Genomic DNA, 24792 nt, shown 5'->3' with positions numbered 1-24792 from the left:
GAGGTACTGGCAGCTCAGACTGGACCATAACATTTTATGGTCTAATTCCTTTTTCATTTCCAAGAACAGTGTCTCTGTTTCACAAACAGGGGCACAACAAATACAGTCTTTTGTCATGTGGAAGAGAAGCATAGGGGACCTGTACAGTATGTATAGTACCTTCTTAATAGGATGGAGCCTTTAGCAGGAAATATGTCAGTCGGAGGCAGCGGGGCCCTATGTCTAGAACTGCTACAACTCACCAAATGTACGTGGCTGGGTTTGTGTCTGTTGGCAGTGAGATTTTTTATTCACCTGCAGCTCAGTATTAAAACACCTTTCAAATTTGTGTAAGTTTTGCGGTGTGGGGATAATTTCATAAAAGACCTCTAACGTAGGATACTAAAAAAATTTGCTAAGGTTGATTTATACGTTGACTCAAGCTTTCAGGACGAAGCTTTAATCTCTGCTACTTTAGTTTTACTGCATTAGATTATAATGTGTAACTTCATTCCATTTAGTAAGATTCAAACCTATTGAGAATATCAAAAGGAAAACCATTGCATTCTGTTAAGTTGAAACTGGCAGCTCTACCCATTCTTGACTGAGTTAAGAATTTACAGAGTGAAATAGTACACAGCACAGAACAACAAAAGGTAGAATCACAAAAAACCCCAAAACCTAAGGTGCTAGTGACTACTTTTTTACTTAGTGCTGATCCAGAAAAAGGAACATTAAAACACATGAGATTTTAACTGATGTTTCCTCCCATAAAACAATTGGCATCCTCAAACCAAAGCTTGTGTTACCCTTGTCAGTCTAGCAATATCATGGGATAAAGCACTTCACAATCAGCCTTGTTATTCTTTGCGCCACAAACACAAGAAACCCACACCATAAAACACTGTTTAAAATATGCAATAAATTGCACCCAAGAGCCGTTTCTGATATGTAATCAGTCTTGACAAGCTTTGGGCTGACTTTGCTAGCCTATTGACCCTGCCCATAGGCAAAGCATGTCTTTTTGCCACAGCAAATCTTTTCTGGACACCCCTGTCACAGTGCAGCTCTGTTTGAAACAGCTGAAAAGGTCAATGACTGTCTCTCCACTTTCACACTGAATTCAAGTCAATTCATATCTAGGCATCCAGAGTGCTGTGATTCACTCCAGAATCTCTGCACATGTACTTTGCTCTTTTTGCCATTCCTTTTCCCCATGGCTCCATCCACCACTTTCTTAAAGCATCTTTGGTTTATTCATATAGTTAGAAAATTTTTAATTAAAGATTTCATTCCTGCATTTTATATAGCTATGCATGTCTTGCAGATAGTAGCCAAGTACAAATCCAGAGATTAGGCTCATTTTATTCATCTTTTATCCAGACACAAAATATAGAACTGTGTACAACCTCTGGACTCCTATTTTCTCAGTCTGGTCTGCTATGGCCATTGCAGTCACTGGAGTAATTTCCAGACATTAGAGCAGTAGCTTGACACCTGTTGAAGTGTGAAAGGAGATCCACTGTTCAAAGAGACTCTTCTTCAAATAACTTTCTGTCCCTCACAGCTGAGATAATGTCTCTCATATGTTCTTGCTGGGCTCCTGAAAGCTAGAGCAGTCACTAGTTATTTACTGCTGCTTCCAATTGCTTGCCACTGAGAGGAGGAGAGCAAAACTTACTGCTTAGGCTACAAGAGCCATCCACTAGTACAGCACTCATTATGTACTTGTAGTACATTGCCTACAGGAAAGAGCTGAAAGATAAAAATTGTCTCGAATGCCCAATTTAGAACTGACTGGAAGAGCAAGATGAAGAGCAATGGAAATTGTGAAAACAGCATATATTTGCCAAGGTATCTAATAGACTATTTTAGTTAATCTTCTTTTCATGTCAGGTCTTACAGGTTGGTGAGCTTTCAAATCAGATTGCCATTAAAGGAGACCTGTTTTGCCATGGAAGTAGCAGCAAAATTACTTTTGACTTAAAAGCAGGCATAAACCATTGAAGGATAAATGAACCTTTGATCAATATAACACGTAGTCTGGGAAAGAGGTGATTTTTTTCTCTTCTTGATCAATCATTGCTTTCCCATTTTTTTCCTCTGCATGAAAATTATGGATTCCAAGATACATCTTTTTTCAAAAACTGAGAAAGATTTACTTTAGAGATCTTTAGTAGAACATACTGAATAAAAAAAAAAAAAAAAAAGAAGAAATAATTTTGAGGTAATCAAATGAAAAGAGGTGATAATCGCCAGCTCAAATTTGACTCAAGTAGAACAAATGTAATTTTTTAATGTGTAAGCCAGTAAGACACACTTTAACTTCCTATTCTTTAAAAGATAACAGTAGTTCTTCCAAAGTCACAAAGTGACTTAGACTGTCAAGTAAAGTACTTTAATGATCTGAGACCCCTGAAAAGATAGCAGGTGCAGAATTGGCCTCAGAAATGTTAAAGTTTATCTGACTTCTAATTCTGCTACTTTTCTTCCCCAAGCTCAATCCTTTAAACCGAATCACCCTTTTCTGCTTAGCTTTGACCCAAAGTTCACACATGTCAATGGAAAAGCACTTGGCTTGTTCATTTTTCATAGATAATTTTATCTCTTTCATCAAAACCCATGTACAAACAGCAATATCAACAGAGAAGTAATTTGCTGATGAACACAGTGCTCTCTTCCCCCAGATATGCTGAAACAAATTTCATTTGGGGGAAAAAAAAAATTAATTCCCTGAGATTATTACTCAATCAGCACAGTTTGCACTGGAGAAGTCTCCAAGAAGATGGCTCCTGTTGCAGAGTAATTTCAAGCCCACCATCTCCCAAGTACATGCCAATAACTTGATGCAAGCAAGCCACACAGCTGCCTGGTGTCCTCTGTGGAAGCAAGGTGTAATACCTTGCTTGTAAGTAGTGATAGTAAAAGCAATCAATATTATCCATGAACAACAACTACACAAAGGTAAAATACTCCTTTCATATTGAGGTAGATTTTACCCTAAAAACAGTATTACCTTGTCCCTGAAAAGGCAACACACAAAGGAGGGTAATGAAGAAATATGTATGCAAGAGTGAAGATCTTTCCTTTGTGCAGATTCTGCTTCTGGAATCTGAGAGGAAAATATAACAAAATCTCTTACACACACTTCATTTTCTCTTTTCATATTCCCTAAAAATTACTTCTAAATAATTTCTGGGTTTTCCCTCTCCAAAGTTCTTGAAGGAACAATCAGATAAGTAGGTGTTAACATGCACAGAATGGGCCTGGGCCCAGGGCTGCTCCCAGTGCTATTGCTATACATCAGAGAATGACACCTATGAATAAAAGTTACTGCTATCTTGCAATTTCCTGCTGTCACAAAATAATGAAGCTACTCTTAAAACGATGGTTCTGCTCTAGTGGATATATTCCCTTCTATCTGCAGCACACACAATGAATAATAAGGAATTATAATACATACACACACGGCACTAAACCTTTGGCCAACATGAAGAATTTGAACTGGCAACCTCCCGACTTACACATCTGTCCTGTTTCAGTCTGAGCTTAGAGCCAAGCAGCTGAAAGTTAGCATATTCTCTGTAGATTTACACAAAGTAGACTTAGCAGCCATTCACTGGGATCACACAAAAATTACCTTTTACTACCAAAAATGTGTTTATTTGATCTAGAGCCTTGTTTCCTACCTGAAAATAAATTAAAACACAGATGTGTTGTTTTATCACAGATGTGATAGGCTTACAGTCAGCTCCAGAGCAGGTCAAGAGTCTAGAGAATAGGCTTACTATTTCATGGTTCTTTCAGATTGCTCTTATCTTCCAAATATTTTACACTTTTGATGCACCCTCTGGGATTTTTGGAAATCTAAAGTCTTGGGTTTGGCTGGGATAGAGTTAATTTTCTTCCTGGTAGCTGGGTACCGTGCAGTGGTTAGTTTCAGGTTTGAGAAGTGTTGATACCACACTGATGTTTGGCTGCTGCTGAGCAGGGCTGACCCTAAGTCAAGGGCTTTGTAGTTTCCCATGCTCTGCCAGTGAGCAGGTGCACAGCTATTAAACTGTTCTTATCTCAACCCAGGAGTTTGCTCACTTTTTCACCCTTCTGATTCTCTCCCCACTCCACCAAGGGGGAGTGAGTGAGTGAGCAGATGGGTGGTGTTAATTTGCTGGCTGAGGTCAAAACACATCAGGAAGAAAAAAAAGGCTCGGGCTAATATTTTGCTGTAAATTTATATTCTATAAGAAATTCTATCTTTACTAAAAATTCCCACATTGTAAAGGTAAAACAAATAAAATTGTGTATTATCAACTGTAGGCACTATCCAGTTACTTTATATATCCTAATTAAACAAATAGAAAGAAACACAACACCAAAAAAAACCCACAAAAAAACCCCAAACAAAAACAAACAAACAAAAAACGACACATGACCACCTCCAAAACCCTAAAACACCACCTAAGCCCACAGTAATCATTTGCAGTTGTCTGTAATGGTGTAGGTGAGCTTCCAGACGTGTGCTGGCTGACAATGGGTTTCCAAAGAGTTAACATATTGCAGCCAGAGCCCTCTCTGCCAGCGACTGCTTTTCTGTTTAGTTCTATAAATGAAATTTATTAAAACCATTACATGCACAGTGATGCCACAATATCCAGAGCAAAGTTACTAAATCTAAAAGAGCTTTTATTTAATCAGGAGATAGCTAACAGATGTAATGACTGGGGGATGAGGCAGAACCTGGTTTTACATTCAGACCCTGACAACATGGTTTTATCGCTTTCAGTAATGTAGATTCCTTATTTCTCTAAAGGTCTTACTTTAAATAAAACATGATCATTTCTAAAAACATCCCATTTATTACACTCAAACACTTCTGCTCATGTGCCCAACTGGAACCAAATATTTTCTTGTCTTCCAAAAACCTACTCTGGTCATTTTTTTTTAAACAAGCAGCTCTATCTCCCCATCCATCTTGTCTGCACAAAGAAGGGATAACCTGCAGCTGAATTACAGAAAGCCTATTCTCCCAGTGGGATCTGAGATAAGATAGACTGCATTAACCCTAAGATTCATTTCCCAGCGAGGAATTCTCCCTAACTCTTTTAAGAAGATCACAGGAAACAGGCTGGATAATGGTAAGAGGTCTATTGAGTGCACTTTCATCACCAGCTTTCATGAAGAGAGAAATGGTAATAAGGTCACAGAAACCTGAAATGCTGTGGGTGGCTAGAAGACATTTCTCTAAGCACACCACCATTTCACTCTTGACATACAGTGCAGCAAAGGCCATGACTATCTGGGATGCTTTCTACACATGAGTTTCAGATGAAAATTCTAACAGATTCATCCAGTTTGCTGATCCTCCCCATACAGTTTGCTCCTAAAAGGATTCATCAAAAAGTTATTACCTACATAACATCTTTTTTTAACTAATTGCCATTTTCAAGACAGTTACTTGAAAATTTTTCAACTTTTTATACAAGCATGGACCTTCTTACTTGCCATCTGGTACAGAGTCATCCTCTAAGCTACAAAAAACAACCAAATATTTTTGCACCATACTGTCAGTGTCCAAAATGCTTTCCACACATTAATAAACTCCATGCAAATCTTAACTTGGAACAAAGGGATTTCAAAAACTACTTTACCTCCATAAATTCTACCAAAGTACAGAGAATGATCAGTACACAGCAGTTTAATGCAAAAATCTATAGCTTAGAAAGTAGTCCTGCCCTCCCTTTTTGCTGCCTAAACCCATATACCCCACAGGAGAACACAGGCCCAAAACACTCATTCCACTACAGCCCATAAGCCCAGTATATCTGTATATTCAACTGATTGACTCAGCCCAGCACAATACACTCTCCATATTTCATATGGCAATGAGAACATCAAGCTGCAAAGCCATCAAACCTCTTACTTCTGCTTCCCTGATCCAGCAGCTTGGTGAAATCTCAGGCCAGATGGAAAGCATTACTTTGAGAAAAGGTCTACATTTTACAAGTGAAGAGAAGTTAAAGCAATTTCCTCATTATTGTCTGTGTTGTTGTCATAATTAGCCACCATCTTCTGAAAGTAAAGAAAGTTCTTTGACAGACATTTAGGAAAATCCAGTATATTCAACTGGCTCAATTATTTTCCCAAATCTAGATGCTAAGATACACAAAGAAGAAGTGCTTCCAACTAATAATATTATGAGAGGGCTTTTATGTTGAATTATTCAAAATAAAAGTAGCTATTGAAAATACAATTTACATTAAAAAATATAAACTACCCCATTTTGATACTGCACAGATTTCAGAAAAATAATTACAAACCTACTTTGTTAATACAGCTTGCACCTAGTTTTTATAACCAGTTGCATGACAGGGCTGAGATATTGGTTATTCTGAGCCATTCCTTCTCTCAACATCTCCAGCTGGATTGGACAGAATGATGGGACCAAAATTTTACCAAGCTAACTCAACCAATTGCACATTATATTCATATGTTCATCTTCTGTTCAGGTCTTTTAAGAACAACACTAACCAGATATTTAGGTTGTGCACTCATTAGATAATTCACTAGGCTTGCTCATCTGTTTGAGCATACAACAAAGTAGTTTAAATTATCTCAAGCTTGAAGCTAATGATTTTGATTATCACAGTCCTTACATCTGCTTTGCAGCTGTCTTTTCTACAAAATCGATAGCACAACTGATTTAGTGCCCTCTAGGACAGCTTCAGAAAATTCTTCCACAGTTAATGTAGATGCAATTTTTCTTTGCTGTGCTCCTGGCTGAGAACACAGGCAAGGAGCAGTGTCAGGACAAATGCTGTGATTCTCAGTCAGGCTGACCTCCATAAAGCCGGCAGGAGCCAGAGCAGCCCCGCTGTGCTGTGGTGTGTGGCAGGCTGTGACAGGGAGCCCAGCTCTGTCCCAGTGCACGTGCAGCTCAGCCTGCTCCTTGTCTGCAAAGGGAGGGACCTGCAGCAAAGCTGGGGCAAACACTGTCCCCCCCACTGACAAGCATTTAGTGGGCTCTATCTTTGTGCACATTCTACAGCAGCACCACGTTAATACATAGAAATTATATAGCTACTCCTGAAGAGTCCTTGTCTCCAAAATTCTATCTTCTGTTCCTTCTTAACCCATCATTTAAGGGACATGTTTTATCTTCATGAACGCAGGAAAACAAGGCCACCAAAGTGAGTGTGTGCTCTAGTTTTGTTCCTATCTTGATAAATGAAAAAATAATTTTCCAGGAATTAGCCGTGCTGCAATTTACATATGTCTTAAAGTTCAAGTGACCCTCCTCTTATTTACTTCCCTGTCTTCTTCAGTAAGTGGAATATATAATCTTTCACAACTTAAAACAAATAGCAATCAGCTTTACATCATCCCAGTGAGGCTCATTCATTTGGTGAAAATGAGGTTATAAAATTCCAATTTTTCCTATGGTTAATACTATCAAAGAACTGTAATATAACTAATGTTGCCTTCTTGTATGAATGGGAAGTTCTGGTTTTATTTAAAGAATATTTTAATACATCTGCAACAGAAAAAGTCACCAATGAGGAAGATCAGAGCATCAGCCTCTCTCCCCTCTCTTAGGAATTGTAGTTTGAAAGCAGTTCAAAATATTATGTGGACTAGCTTTGGCAGGCAGATCCTGATAAAACATATCATGTTCCTGCCATGCAATCTGACGCACTGTACTTGGCAATGCCTGCCTGGCAGTGGACAAGAAGTAAATTAGCAGAGAGGCTGAATGACCCCATTCTCACTCAAGAAATTTAGTTCCTTCATATGTGGGTTGAGGTTATTGGCAGAAATATTAGTGCTCAAAATCTGCATTGAACCAACTATGTATATTATTTATGTGTTGTTCTAGATATTGCAGAAGAAAACATCCTCTCCTATTAAAATCAGTAACCAATTCCTAATTCCACATTTATAACAAGATACATTAACTCATTCTTTAATAACACTTAAAAATAAAACCAATAAACCACATCCCACCTCAAAAAAATCCCCAAACAAATGGAATGAAACTCCAAATTTATCTACTGTTTATTGCGTAAAATCCCTTTCTATAGCAAGTGATTTTTATTCCTCCCTTCTCAAAGTTATCACATCATAAATCTTAACTTCCCTACTGGTTAGTTCCAGATTACAGGTATGCTAATCCCCACTTTTGTTTCTTTTTTCAACTAAACAAATGCCATTAAAAAAATAGACATAATTTTTGCACTCTATATTACACCATCATTTCCAATCTCTGTGTTCAACCAATTTCCAATCTCTGTGTTAATCACCAAAAATGTCAGGCAGTTGGGTTATAGACTAGCAGTGTCCTGCACATGGAGTTCAGAAAAGACAGTGTGGCTTTGTAGGCCTGATCTGCAGGTGCATGGGAGGTCCAATGTCTTCTGAAGACAGGATTATGAGTAGGCACTGAGTGTTCCAGTGTTGCAGTAGATTTTACATACCCTAATTTTGTTGAACTACTGCTCATGGAGTTGTAAACATTGGCACACATGCTTTTACAATCATTTTGCCATTAGCACCCTTGTACCAATGTTTGTCATGCATCATTTAAAGGATTAAAAAAGCCCCCCACACAAACTGTTGACATTTAGCTAGTTATTGACAAGTCTGACACCTGCTCTCACAGCTAATTCCACATGGCCACCTTTGCATAGGAGATTCTTTAAAAGTACCATCAGAAGGGGGAAAGGGAGGGGAAGCTTATCTTCTCTGCTACAGGCAGTCCTTTTGTTGTGAAGATTTTGACACAGATAAGGACTTCACTAGCTCTACTGGGAATTAAACCAATTGACTCTAATAGGCTTTAATGTATAATGATTAGCTCATTTATAAAAGATTCTACCCAATCCTCAATTATTCAGATATGGGTCAAGATCAAGGGAGTACATCAGAACAAATCCTGCACCTGCAGAAGAATTCAGATGTTAGTTAAATGAGAAACAGATCGATCTAACCTCATACAAAGATGTAGGGAGAGCCGTGTTAGGATTCAGGACAGCTGGGACACACCACTCCATGTAATGCTATTTAAAGCAGTATCAACTACTCAAAGTGCATGCTGCTTTTCCTTTGCCAGGCTGCACTAAATAGAATCATGATCATGACCCATTGTTCACAATTTGTCACAGGTGGGTGCCATCTTACTCTCAAGAAAACATTAATATAAGCAGTTGAGCTATGGATTAATAAATGCATCTTGAGCAGAAAAAGCTGAAAGAAAATTAACCATATCAAATGCATCACATGCCATGCCATTAGGTTGAAATTCACCAGCTAGATTAAGCTACAGGTTCAGCCTGCAAGAAAATCTGACTTTGTTGAACTGTACTGGCTTTGTATTAGTCTTTCCCTCATGGCTGGTAGAGGTAAAGTAATATATTTCAAATGAAGACTATAAATCTTGAATACAAGAAATTTAAACCGAAAGGATATCAATTTAAAATATTGAAGATTTGATCTTGTTTGGTTCCTTGATAACGAAAAACATTAACCCTGGGATGAAATTTCACCATCCGGATAGTCTGCACTTCCTTTCCTTCTGCCATTTGTTTTCATTTAGAAAGGACCAAATTGAGAACTCATTTTTCTCATAAGAGGTGCACAATCAAAATCTGAATTTTCTTTCCTTTACAAAAAAAGGAAAAAATTTTACTTCAATTCTGGTGTTGTTGTCCGATACTCTTAAAATATCTTAACAGAATGTGAGAGAAGCTGTAAAATGTGTAAATAAAGTCATATGTAAACTAGTTATGACTCTTTTGCAAGTCACAAGCCATCCTCTGGACATCTGACTTGCCTATGGATACACAAAGACTGAGCTTCGGTAGAAGTATCAACGTGTTTGGTAAGTGTTATAAATTGACATCATTGTTAATCTCAAAGGGCACTGTCACATTTTTCACTATCTCTATAGCAAGGTTGGGGCAGAAAAGTGATAAAAATATTGAACAGTGAGCATCAGAAGCAGTTATACAGTTTAAGTTGCCCATGTAGTTTTTGGAGCTACTAAAGATTGATGAATGTGTATTGATACAATAGAAGCACAGCTCCTGGCTCAGGTGAGTGACTGAAATCTGCCACCCCACACATGCTCACTCTCTAAAGTCAGCTGACATTCACCAAGCACGTACTCCTTGTGGGATTTCTGAGAACCACAGAGGTGTGAAGCCAAATGGAATTTCAGGAAATTGTGGTTTTTTCCCCCTAGTCCTGTTTCATAGTAATGAGAGCTTTTCAAGCAGTATTTTCCACACTCAGTTTCTCAGTTGAGCAAATGTTTACTCAGATGTTATTTTCAACTGAGATGCTACTTTAACTGTGATACATCTCACACTTAGTACTTTCATGGTGACAGGACCAGTCCTGTGCATCCTGAAGTGAAACAGAATGCTGTATGCATCTCTGAAAATGCAATTAAGCCTCAGTGAGGCACTAAGCTTTCCTAAATCATGTTTTTCTCCTTCATGTTTTACAAAAGAAGATCATTGTTCCTACAGAGAGCAGACTTGTATCTCTATCGACCCAGCAGGCCTGTACAAGAAACCTAAATTGCCTCATAACCAGCTCATGACCCTGGTGCCTTTTAATTATGTGGGTTTCCCTGTGGCCTTTAGTGAACATAGACATGTGGGGCAGGAAAGGGGGAGTTTACACCCCACACAGAAGAAATACAGACTGTGTATTCAAATGTACAGATCTTGTGTCTTACTTCTGAAATGTGTACCCTACATAAATTCAACAGTGCTTATTTTCAAGTTGCAGCGCTCTGGTTGCCAGCCAAGAGCAGCCTAATTGCTCCACCCCTGCTGTGGCTGCAGTATCCTGCACACACACCTAAGCAAGCTTGAGCCTGGGTAGATCACAGAACAGCAGGGAAAGAAACACCTGAAAGGAAAATATGTGGGCAACTAGTTCAACCAGCTCATACTGAGCACTTGGATGCTGCAGCATAGCCAGGATGCATGGTCAAATCCCACCCAAGTCTTCAGGAGGTCATTTGCATTCTCTCCAACTCCTTCACTTCCTAACAGAAGGTGTTGGTACTTCTTTTAATCCTTAGATTCAGACTGAACTAGTTTATACACATGAGTCAATGAGTGGATAGATAAACCCAACAAAAGTCCTGTATTTCATTGAGAATACTCAGTAGCCACAGGCGGCTTTCTACAGAATTAGGCTTGTTTAGGGCAAGTTGCACCTCTCTTCTTTCATTATTAAGGCATCTTATCAGGTATTTATTTTTGCTGTTTAAAAATCTTTTTCCCCCTCTCTATTTCCAAAGTAACAAAGAGGCACTCACCAAATTAACATTTTCACTTTCCACAGCATTCCCCAAACAAGATTTCTACTGTTTACTGGCCATTCTAGCCCAGTTTCCTTGATATATCTTTCATTCCTCTTGGAATCTTGAAGCAGAAACTTAAGAATCTAGAGGTTTTTTGTTTTTTTTTTTAAATTGGCCGTATCAGCACAATTGAAGAATAGGCTTGAAGAATTAAATAAGTCTACCAATGTCTACAGCCTTAAAGCTGAATTAACATCAGAATTTCTCTTGTACAGCTCTTCTTTACCTTTTTGCAATGGCTGAAATGTTGCTCTTTGACCCTTTTTGTTAGTTTGCTGGCTGTCCTCTGCATCTACATTTAACAGATATTTTGTTGGGGGAAAAATATTAGTAAATAGTGATCTAAAAGGTCAAATATTGCCTCCCCTTCCCCATTAGGTTCTAAGGAAGGGTGTCTGTTATATCCAATAAATCACTGAAACTCATGTTTTTCTTGCTTCCTTGCCCTGTGTACCACACTGCTCCTGAGAGTGACTTTGGTTCCCCTGCTGTGTTTCCTGACTGGAGGATGTTCTGCCAACCATGGACAGATAGCCCCCTCTGCCAGCAAGTGGTAGAAACTCTCCCTGCATCTGGAGGAAAAAAAAAAAAAAGCAAAATCCACACCTACTTTTCAAAATTATTTTTGAAATAGACATCAATTCTCTCAATCTTTTGTGGACATCTTTCACAAAAAGTTATAAAACATATTGATTGACTCCATTTCCCAAGCTGTGGCAACAACTCTTCTGAAAATACACTTACAGGATTTCAGCTGTTTGTGCAAGGCAAGGTGGCTGTGACAGAGCACCCAGTGGTGAAAGGATTCTTACAACTTTCCCTGGTCCCAAATGCAGGCATAATACTTAAACAAAGCTGCAGGCACACCAATAATGAAAATCTGGTGAACCACTTACTCTTGACTCATAGGAATGTTGAATGTAGAATATCCATTAGTTTCCTGACAATGTGGATTATTTATAGGCAAGTCTGATAGCATCACCTATTATTAAGGTTGCTCAATATTTCCTATTCTGTGACCCCTGGTTTCAGTCTTTTTATGCCTTTGCCACCTGGGATGAATTTTGCATACTGATGCCTGTCTTCGACAATCCTTGTTGAAAGTTCGACCCTTTCAGGAGCAATGTTTTTGTTCATGTTTTACAGGAATCTGGGAACCTCATTGAAATTTTTCATTATCTCTTATTCTGCAAGAACTTGAACTTTGGCAGAACAGAGCATATTTTTTGTTTGCATGTGAGAAAATCTCCCAAATAAGGCAAATTTATGAGCACGTGAAGGGGGGAAAAAAAGACACCAACAAACAAAAGAACACATTTCTCTCATGAACTGAAAAAAGAATACCAAAATAAACCTAGCCACCAAGAACCCATTACCAGAGAACAGTTGCTATTTTTATATGAGTCATTCCTTCCTAATAATACATGTTCTAGCCCAAGGCTATGGAGAAGGGGGAAAGCTTGGTTTTCCCTCCTGAAATGGTTGTTCTATGGTGTCCAAAAGAACCGGACTTGAGCACACTGCCTGAGACTGAGAGCAGAGTGGCACTACTAACGCTGTGCCACTGTTTTCAGTGGTGGTGTCAATTTATCTACTGACAGAGAAAAGCCTCTTATCTGCTGCTTGTACCCTGACCACTTCTGGGCTTTGGGTCAATTAACACATTCTTAAAGGCTGGAACAACTACACAATTTTTGGTTTCAACTAAATAAGGAAAGAAAGTGCCAACAGCAACCTGAGACATTTTTCTGATCCTACACTCAAGAGGTCTATACTAAAAATGTTCCAGATTTGATATATAAAACATGTGCATGCTTAGAATCTACTGATGACAAGCAGGTCTTCATTCAGCCAGGTTTGCTTGTCAGGGATATGTAGAAGCATAATAATTCCTGGCAAAAAAACCAGTGGAGTACGAAACAATTAAAAGATCCAATCCATCTGGGGAAGCAAAAGGGAATGAGTTGTGATTCTGTACTCAGTGTTTTGATAATGTGAATCAAAGTTCCAGTGCAATCACAGCTCAGCTGCCTTTGACACCTGGGAGGAAGAAGTGATCTGCACATGTGCATTCTCCATAGGAAATACTAAGGGTCAAACACCATGGCTCTCTAACATTTACTACAAATTGCAAAAGCTATCTCCAAGGAAAACTCCAGCAAAGAAAAACAGTTAAACAGTTTTCTTTTTAGTTGCTATCTGTTGCTATGTTTCCAAGAGTCAAGCAAATGGACCTGACCAGAGGAACTATACAGAAAACCACAACAGCCTCAAACACACAAAACATCTGGATAGCTTAGTCAGTACATGCCTTTACAGGCATGAGCAGCATGGAATAAAACCAGGGATGCAAAGACATGTCAAGTGGTTTCTAGATCACATCAGGTTGACAGAACTCTACAGAGGAAAGACCAGCCTGCTGTCCCCATTCCGAAGAGTAATCAGGACACTTTTGCAATGCCCTTACTGGCCTACTGCCTATGCTGGAGTCATCCAGCTGTCAGAGCATCAAGCTGCTCCTGCTACAGCCTTTCATGGCTGCCAACTCCTGAATTACTGGAAAATTACTTGGCAAAATGACATGGGGATAAAAGAGAGAATCCCAGAACCTTCCCCATCACCGATGAAAAGGAATATTCCATTGCTATCTGTGTACTCTGCTAAAGAAATTAACTGACATTACCTCATTTGTGTATCAGTTTTTAATAGCTCTTATGCTAGATGAAAAAAGGAAATTGCTGAAGATTGCCACAAGTGAGCTAAAGAAACTTGAAGTTTGCACTAAACTCATGCACTACTCTGCTACACTTTATTGCTTGTGCTGTTTTCCGACAGCCAGTTTCATTCCGAGTGGAAACTCAGTTTTCAAAATTTCCCAAGGATTTAGGAAAGCAGCAGAGGCTAAAGTAGGGAATGGAACACATGCCTCAGGCAATCCAGCCTGAGCTTAGCTGTTGTAAAAAAATCTCCACAGCCAAGTTAGGTTATTGAACTCAAATGGCCCAAAGAGAGATTTGTTGAGTGAGTTTGGTTTAAGGCTGTGCACCAATATTGAACTTCAGTGGAAAATGAACAATTAAATGGTGTTTCTCTTAAAAATGCACAGCTATAAGATTCTGCCAGCCTAGGATTTCAGCCAAATCACCCCATTTTTAGAAGGTACTCACAACTTTCATCAGGGGTGTTGTTTTTAAAGCATTTCTACTCTATTATTTGCCATTATTTCCACTGCATTACTGGGGAAAATTTAAGAATGTTTTAGCATCTGTAATGACTTTTAATGTCATCTTTAAAACTTTGCTGTGCAGTTAACAAACACAGAAGCCCTGATAATAAGTTCAGGCTTATAAATGGGTCCACAAGAGGAAGTCACACATATTTAGGCTTCCATACCTTAGCTGATCTCTTACCAGATCCTGAGCAGCAACAAAAGGAACATACTCATTTTACTATCCTTCAGAGAGATTTCTGGTTTTAACAGTTTTACCCAGAAAGCCCTCTGAAGTTGATGTCCTTTTGTGATGTGCTAGACAGATACGAGATGAGAGACAGGTTCTACCAGAAAACTTACAATCAAAAACCAGGAATGACACAGAGAAGCAGGAGTGGAAGAGAAGCAAGGCAGAATGAAAAATAAAGTCATTGAAGTCAGATGAAAGTATGCTTGGTCAGTGATTTTTTGTATGCGCCATTTTAGGGGTAAATATTAAATGCTATATTTCAATAACAGTACCTCTGGTCTCTTAATTAAATATGTATCATAAATATGTTCATAATTATACCAGCACTGCACAGCTGGTATGAAACAACATTCCAGGAAGAGAAATAGGAAATAGTAAAAAAGTCATGCTGATCTGAGGAATTCAGAGTTCCTCCTTTATGCACACGTTCTACTGCATGTTTACCTGCCATATCTTACATACATACATGCTGTCATTGTAGCTTGTATTTTATCAAGCTTTCAACACACACAAAAAGTTTAACAAAACGAACAAACAAACAAATCAACTCAACCAAAAAACACTCCAACAAGAATGTCTGGGTAGTCTTATTACAGACCATACTCGTCTAGTACAGAAAACACAAAGTTCATTCCCCAGACAAAAGTATGGGGAAACAGAAGGGTCATGACAAAAATCAATGAAGTCATAAGCAGACTTATCAAATCTTCCAAGTTACTGGCAGCCCAGAGAAGTTTTTCACAAGCTCCATGTGACACTTCTAAGTCTATTTTGAAGAATATGCCTAGGCATAGGGTAGGAATTCAGCCAGGATCTCTGGAGCACATGGGAAAAAAAGAAAGATAGCTGTGAAAGCCTGCAGAGAGTGTGAAGAACAATCCCAATAGAAGGAGAGCTTCAGAATTAGCATACCTTGAAAAGTAACTTCTACCAGATACAATATGCCTTTTTATCTTTTATATACATAGGAAGTTTACATATTAATGTTTGCATGATGGTAAATCTGGGGGACTGCTTCATTAGATTTGAAGGAGCACTTCTCCTCAGGCCAGGCCTCTGGTTTGACTCAGATTAAATTACAAAGCTAAACAGAACAGGAAGGATCTGTGCTCCTAATTCTGCTTGATAGATCACTTTGTCATTTTCAGATGCCAGATTGAAGATAGCCGCCTCTCCCTTGGCAGAGAACAGCGCTTTTAAGCTCCAGGCTATCAGAGAGAGCAAGCGTCCACAGTACGTGCACAGACTGACAGTTGCATTAAGATGTTTCCTGCTGCTTCTCTAAAAACTTATGGCAACCTGCTCATTATTAGCCTTCTGTACTCTGGGAGAGTTAAATTGGGTGAGATGAAGTGGAAGTCACAGCTGAAGGTGCTCTGGGCTGTAGCACAGCAGAGTAACCGCACACCTCTGCAGATGTGCTGACTGGGGAATCATCCTATGAGAATAGGAGCCAGGGTTAGCGGAGATTATGCAGAATGAATGGGAAAAGTTTCTTCAGGAAATTAGTTTTTTCCCCATTCATTCTGAATCTGAGGGGATCCAAAGGCACTTCTTTATCATAACTGTTTCATGTTTAGTTATGGTTGTTGAAAGCTCTTCTCTTAATTTGCTGTACAGCTCTCAAATTGCTGATCAGGGAAAAAAATAGACAAAATATGAAGGCAGATCTGAGAACATGTGGAGCCCATTAATGGAACAAATTCGTGGCTTGTTTTCACTTATCCCTATTTAGTATTTGTAGGGGGCTTTTGCTTTCTGCAATTTATCAGGTGCAAGCTGAAAGACATAAACCAGACTGTAGTCAATGTACATGTGTCTACACACAAACCTATCAGCTGAAGTAATGCAATACCACCCCCAATATGGAACTACTGTACCTCAGACATACAGCTAAAAGCCTGCAAATTCTGCCCCTTAGATCTTGTTTTCTAGTATACTAAACCACAGAAAAAAAAGAAAAAAAAAAAAAAAAGGAATTAAAATAACAAAGGCAGAAGGTTTCAGGAGTTTTCAGGCAGTTGGTAACAGGCTGCTATTCTGCTGTAACTGCTTGAGCAACAAACAGTGCACAGGCCCCTGGGGCTCACTGGCAATGAAGCCTCAAATATTTCTGATACACTACTACAATAACATGTTGCTCTTGCACAGGACCTTTCCCATAAGATGCATACACAGAGGAAGAAATAGTAAACTGCACAGGCCCTCTAGGGGTAAGGTTAGTATTAGTTACATTTGACAAGTTTTGTATACCTAAAAATATTGAAATAATCATACCTAATCTTTGCTAAGCAATTTTCAAGCATCTCAAAACATTTCAGAGATGAAGTCTGGCATTTCTATAGAGAGACAGAAGCAGTTTTTTCGGGTTAAAGTTGAGAATCTAGTCATGACCGCCACCCATTCTTGGTCAATTTTCTAGTATCTATGCTTCATAAATTTTTTGTAAGTAGATTCATTCACTATGTCTTAATAAAACCTTAATTCTTCCAAAGATATTTTTAATTCCTTATGATAATCATGCAACACTACCTGGGAAAATAAAACTCATAAGAAATAAGTTGCTCATATGCAGGAAGCTACATGTACAAGAACTAGCACTAAAACACATGCAGTTGCTGAAGAAAGCTCCTTCCCTTCTCCCAGTCAGACTGTTAACAAGGAATCAGATCAGGAATTTGCAACTGGGGGGCAGAAGGAAGACAGAATGAAAATCTTGTTGATTTGAAATACATCATTGTCTCCTGAAATTCCACAGGAACAGCTGGAGCACAGCACTGCTCCAGTTTAAAACTGGAGAAGAGATTCTGTCCCTAAGAGAGGATAGACATGAGTGGGTAAACATGAAGCAGGGTGCACAAACTAGACAAAAAGATGAATAGATAAGTCTACTTTCTTCTACTCCCACTTTTTCTGAATTCTCACTATTGTAATAGGAGCCACAAGAGGCTCAGCTGACAGAGCTCACACCATGGCCAGGCTTTGAGAACTAACCATGGAAGCACAGGAGAGCAACAGTGGCTGGGTGACCTCCAAAGGAGTAAAAAGATACCCTTGTGCTCTGCAGAGTAATTTTATTTAATGACTTCTTTATCCTTTCTTAGACTTTGGACTATTTGGGGGGGAGGTTGTTGGGGGATTTTATGGTAAAGTGTAAAATAGAATATTAATGGAAATACAACCTTTCCTAATTTTAAATCATTCAGTCATTCCAAATGAGGTTAGTTGTATAAGCTAGAAAGACTGATCTAGATGAAAAAATGTGTTCTGCCCTAATCCATCTGTGGTGATTTCTCAACTCTTTTGAAATACACAATCTCATCTTCAAGAAAAAGAATGAGGTCTGTCAGCATCCTCTACAGCATCCTGAACTTGTGGTAAAGCATCTGAGATAAAACTCATCAAAAGGAAGTCCCAAGCTTCAGCCTTACTTAGCTAGACCTCTTTAAACCCCATAGTGCATATAAGTTGGCTTTTTGGGATTTTTTTTTCTTAATTTCTTTTGTTTTATTTAGCTTATCTGGATGAGTTTTGTAATACAGCTGAACATGTGGTCACACACAGATGTTGTTTCTAGCACAAAGGAGGGAATATCTAGCCAGATGCAGGGGAATTGATACAGGCAAAGAATTACTAGTTTTCAGAAAAGCAATATCTGTTTACATATTCCAGAGATTTGTTTTGACTCAAAATGCATATGGGAAATTTTTAGACATGTATTTTGCTGAGAGACTCTGGCAATTCACAGAAACGGAAAGCAAAAGGCGGTGTCATTTCACAGATCAAGGCTAGTCTGAGCATCTTCTAGACAAGTATATGACAGTGGTCCCTAGGGAAGACCAGTAAGGACTCTTAAGTTTACACAACATGGTAAAAGGTAGCAATTGTGTCTATTTTCTTAGTCCCTACATTTCTTCAGATGACATTACCCAAAAAGAAGAGGAATCTTGCATTTTTCATTAGAAATGCTATTCAATTATATTCAACTAAAATATAACCATTTTTAACAACAGAGCTATATTAACAAATTAACAGACCAAATTAACAACAGTGCAGTTGCTGAAAGGCCAAGGAATGGAACAGGCATAAGTCCTACAGTAATAACCTAATATATCATTGAATGTAGGAATTCCTTGGCTATAATATTTTAAATAATTTGCTCTTCTGCAGAGATGCACCAGGTACTTTAGTGGAAAAGTACACATCTTGATTATAAGTTTTCTCTAATGTGCTAGTGCACTGGGACTTGGCATGCCTGCCTTTCTCATCTAATTAAAAAAAAAAAAAAAAGGAGATGATTCATTGATAATGGAAATGATTCCTAAAGTAAATTGCAGGTTCTGCTATGCTTTGGTATTTGCAAGCAGTAACTGGAAACTGTTGCATTTTGCCATGAAAGAAGATAATACTGATGTTTCATCTCAAATGAAGCGCACAGCACATCAGAGTTGGTGAGGGCCCACAAAACATGCACCAGCAAACACTGCACTCAAAGGTCATCGCTGCTGTGCCAAAGCTGCTCACAGCACTGTGCTGTCCCAAAAAGGCAAGGTCATGTCCCACAGGAAGGAAGTTACCACTGGTAAAGGAAGAAAGCTTGAATGGTCACAAAGGTGGTCTTTACCATTATTTGTCTCCATTTTGGTTTCCAGATCAATCCTTGGAACAAATTCTATGGTTTGTCTATTGTTTACAGTACTAGTGTTAAAGACTTAGAGAGAGAAATTAGAAAACCAGTTCACTTTATTAAATGGAAGACATTAATTTGACTAAGTGTAAGTGAAATGGCACTTGGCAGCAGGAGGAAGACATCTCCTGCACTGTCAGATGCCACAAGAGAATCCTCTGCCAAAACCCTCCAAAAAGATGTTAAAAGCTCTACATTACCAAAAGCTCACACAGGCAAATCATCACTCCCCCTTGAACCATCTCTGTCCCAAGGACACCTTCTGCCAAGAAAGCTGTAGCTCTGTGTGTGTTAACCCCTTCACAGACATCATACATTAAGCAGGAAACGCAAATAGTTCATAATGGGACAGGGCATGCCCTTAACTTCCAGATTGTGCTTTTACTGGGTGAGCTTCCTTTAAAAACACACAAAACTATAGGTTTACACTCAGTGCACCCCCAAATTATACATGGCTTACTTGTTTATTTGTGCTGAAGTTGGATCAATATAAACACACCACACTTGTTGAGATAAAACTTGATCCAACATCTAAGGTTTATGAGAGATAATTTTTATGTTTCTTAAATGGAAGGATGAATCATAATCCTTGACCAGTCCACATCTGGATTTGAATTTCACGCATCTTTTAGGGTTCCAAAATAAACCTAATGGATGCCGTTGTGACTCATATTAGCAATCACATCACATTAAAAAATTCTGTTCAAGATGGAGTGCTTGAGCTCCAGGGCAGGCTGCATCCTGTGGAAACTCAATTCCTTCTTCTCTTGATGAATGTTATCACTTTCTTTATTTCAGTTTTATATCATTATATTGACCTGATCAACTGAAGCTCATTTTAAACCAGATCAAAACTGTAATCCATTCTTCTTATGAAACTGTGAGAATGAACATTAGGAATGAAAGTCAGACTACACCACTTTAAATATCACCCAAACACACAAATCCTGTTGTTGTCATTACCTCTTTCTCCATTTCTCTCCAAGCAGTAGGTTCATCAAACATGGTTTATCACAAAACAGAAACTTGGCATACCTGAAGTTGCCCCAAACGAGCAAATGCAATAAATCTTATCCTGAATATAATGTATTTTTACATTAGCAGGTATCCACACCAGCTGCTGAACAGTGTGAGACACACACAAGTCTAAACCTAAAACAAAAGATTAATTGTCCTGGTCAGCCTGAATACCTGGGGTTCTTTTGTCTTGTCTTCAGTACTGATTTAGTGAAAATAGGGTCCCAATTTAAATACCTGTTGTAGAAATATATATAATATTATATATATATATATGTATGTATATATAAAAATGTACAACTTCTTCTGTTTTGCTTGAAATTATTTGTGATGCCCACCAAATGCAAGCAATGAGATACAAAAGGTTTCCTGTATGACCATGTTAGCACCATGAGGAGAGAAAAAGAAAAACTGATGTCATGGAAGTCAGCCCTTTGAAATCACAGAATTACTGGGTTGGAAGAGACCTTTAAGATGGAGTCCAACCCATGCCCTTGTACCTCAACGATACCATGGCACCGAGTGCTACATCCAGTCTTTTTTAAAACACATCCAGGGTGACTCCACCACCTCCCCAGGCAGACTTTAGCACCCTTTCCCTAAAAATCCTTTTCCTAATATCCAGCCTATTTCCCTATATCAACTTATCCTCTTTCCCTTGGAGCAGCTTAAGACTGTGTCCTCTCGTTCTGTCAGCTGCTGCCTGGAGAATAAGAGGTCACAGTCTTAAGTTTCAATGCAGGGTCAGAGAACAATTAATTTTGATTGAAGAAAGCTCCTGTCTGGTGGAGTTCTGAGTGTCTCTGTGGATGGAGGCTCCACCACCTCTCTGGACCCTGGATTGTTGCCTGGCATTGTTCCTTGATATCTCATAGTATTTTCCCTCTTTGCCATTATGTCTCTTGTCCCTCATCTAGTTCCATCTTCACTGCACCCTCCCACTGGGTAGATCCAGCCCTCTCACTGAGCTGGGGTGATGCCACACAGCCAGGCTGTCCACACCACCTGCATGGCTTAGTGCATCCTACAGCCATGCAGCTGTGAAACATCCCATGAGTCAGATACTCTTCTGCCTCTTTACATTTTCTTTTATAGACTGTCCTGACTGTCAGCACCCAACCTGGTTATAGATATTTGAATATATTAACCTTGCAGGGGTAAGAAGAATTTATCTGGCACATGCCCAGAAGTTCAAGCATATATCAGCTTCTGAATCTGAACCACTTGTCTGTATTGACACTTTTAATAAGATTTAAACTATAAAAATTGGACTTCTTCCTAAGTAACTCATGAGCAATTTTTTTTCTAATATCAACTCTAGAACAAATGGGCTATGATATAAATTGGCAGAAATATGCTAAAAATTAGACCAAATATTTCCAAACCTTTGAGAAAACATTTAATTAAAAAAACTTAATTAAAAAAAACTATTTAATAAAATATATATTTATTTATAATTATTTTTCAGGTTAGAGGGTCAGCTCTGACATTGTCTCTGAACTGCCTTTCCTATTTCTACCTCAAATTTCATTATATCACAAGAGGCCAGATTCAGACCAGATGTTATCCAGGCAAAAAAATCAACTGACTCCTTCAGTGAAGAAGCTATGCCTGTTTCCTAAAGGACTGAATTTAGCTCCACAGGCTTTCACGGGCAAAAAAACTGATGGTGCCATCAGCCCATAGCAGCCAGACAGAACCATCCTACTGAGGAGACACCGAGAGACATCATATTTCCCACAGTGGGAGCAATCTCCCCTGGATCTCCACATGGTCGGCAGCGTGCCATTAAAGCCACTTAGGATAACAAGCCCTGTATAAACAGATTATCCAACAGACAAGTTTTGTCAGTATTGCTTCTTCTACAATGTAACATTTGAACACTGGCTTAGTGTGGCAGAAAGAAAACTAAAATCTAGAAAATCTAAAATCTTCAAATCTTCAAATAATGTTGATTATGGAAAATAATATTCCAATAATTAAGTCAGCTTTTGCATCTGAGAAAGTATTTCATACGTCAGGTATTTCACAGTGAGGGATGTACTAAGTACATGAAAACATCAACATAACCGAGTGAGGATTTTGTACCATAGGAATTCCAGTTTTCTGAACATTCCTATTGAACTGAGCTAACCTTTGCAATATGGTTTGCTGAAGACAAACTCAGGTGCCCAACATCTGCACTGCAGCTTTCATTAACACAATTACCGACGTTGGTCACACTGTAATATTGATCAGCATCTGCACCACACCTCGCTGGGAAACACAGGGCTGTCTGCATTTCCTGTAGCTTTGATCCACTTGGCGTGAGGCAGTGAGGGACAGGCTCTCTCCTGGCAGGCTGGGGGGCTCCCCTTGGCCCCACCACTGCTCCAGCACTCCATGGGGTTTCCCAACACAGCATTTCTGGGCTGCAAAGCTAGCAAAATAAACCTCTGCCAAAGCAAACAGCTAAGAAGGCAGCAAACTGCTGTCTGGTGGCAGAAAAATTGGTTGAGAAGCAGAAGGGTGGGATTTCCCTTTTTGTACCTGGAAAAAACACAGGCAAATCACTGCCTTCATGCTCTCTAAGTCAGTCATGGCCAGCTCAACAAAAATGGGTTAAAGCACACTCATATTATTGACACCTCAGAGAAGAAATCCATCTGTAGCCAGTAAAAAGCTCTCAAACTGACTGGCATCCTGTGTTCAAAGAGCAATACACCTGAAATAAAGCCTTAAAATTCTGAAAGCCATCATTTTTTAAAAAAAATAGTTAGAAACATAACTCCAGAATGAAAATTGTGATCTACATTTAGTTATATTTAGAATTAGGGTCTCCTGGAATAGATCACGTTAAATACTAATGCCTTGAATATAGATTGTAACGTTCATTGTAGGCTGAACAGTCATATCATTGAAAGTTTTTTTTTAAGAAATTCAAGTACTCAAATAAATGCAGAGTAATTTTTCAGCAGAAGAATAGAAACCTATTTTTATCAGTATCTTTCAAATTTGCAACCACTCTGGCAAATATTTTTATTCAAAAAGGGGAGAAAAAAGGAGATGTCAAAGTTTTGTTGCAATATTTTCAAAGTTTAAAAACTGACATATAGTTTCAAGGCCAAATTTACTTCAGTTTTAACACCTGAAAATTAATGTAAAATATTCTGCTTTTGATTAATTTTTTGAAATAAATATCTTATTGATTTCATTGCATTTTAAATCCTTTCATGTCAATGTAATAGAGTATTTCACTGGCAAGGAGGCAAGTTCCCAATTTACTATTTTCTAAAAATGAGGAGGGTATTTTTGCTGCATATTTTACCAGTCATTTTTATTTATCCTTCCTCCCTCCCCCGCCATTCAACTTCCTTATACTTGGCGGTTTCTCACTCCACCAAAAATACAGAGTACACTTAATTTTAGGTGTTAATCCAAGTAGAATCTGGGTAGTGAGGCACAACAAAACTGACTAACAGAACCAGAGGAAGCACAAAGCACTCTCAAATACACTCAGTAATTTCACTGCTCTGCAGACTGACAGCAAGGCCCAGGTCTATCAGCTCTCATCTAGATGATCTCAAATCAAGGGCAATTTTTTTTCTTTAATTTCAACAGGAACAAGCCTAGAGCTGAACAGAATTAGAAATTATGGGCTTCATGTAGATAAAATTACCTAGCAGCTGTTATGTGGAAAACTGTAAGATTATCGCAGTGCTACCTACTGGCCTTGAAACACTTGCATTTATTAAAACATTATCAAGAGATAAGAATTGCAGTCAAAGTCTTGAAAATTAAATTTAGGCACAGCAACCATACACTTCTTAGATGGTCTAAATAGCCAAAGCTTCACAGAAGCTGAAGAAGCCACACTCACATACACAGCCAGCATATACACTTTTCATATGGCACTGCTATATGAAATATATTGTATAATGCATGTATATAAGTTTATTTTACATCTATAATGCTATATAATGCTTTTTGAATGTTTTCCATTTTAATAAAAAGCTACAGTACAAGGTACTGTGTTCTATAAGATATCTTTAATGAACTAAGCTTAGCCCTGTTGTATTTGCCAGTATGAAGAGGAAATGTGGTATAAAAAATATAAAAAGTTGAGTTTTTAAAAGAAATTACATGTCCTACAAACAAAAATACAGAACAAAGAGAGACATTTAACTACTCTCATTTCTCTAAATAGCTAATAACGAGCCCTCAGACAAATTATTTGGGTGTTCCACCTCTCAAAGCAGAAAAGCCCATTTTGCCATCCAGACCATGGTGGGGGT

This window comes from Catharus ustulatus, chromosome 8 (assembly GCF_009819885.2).
Source record: "Catharus ustulatus isolate bCatUst1 chromosome 8, bCatUst1.pri.v2, whole genome shotgun sequence".
In the NCBI taxonomy this organism is placed as follows: domain Eukaryota; kingdom Metazoa; phylum Chordata; class Aves; order Passeriformes; family Turdidae; genus Catharus; species Catharus ustulatus.
Note: the sequence above shows the minus strand (reverse complement) of the source record.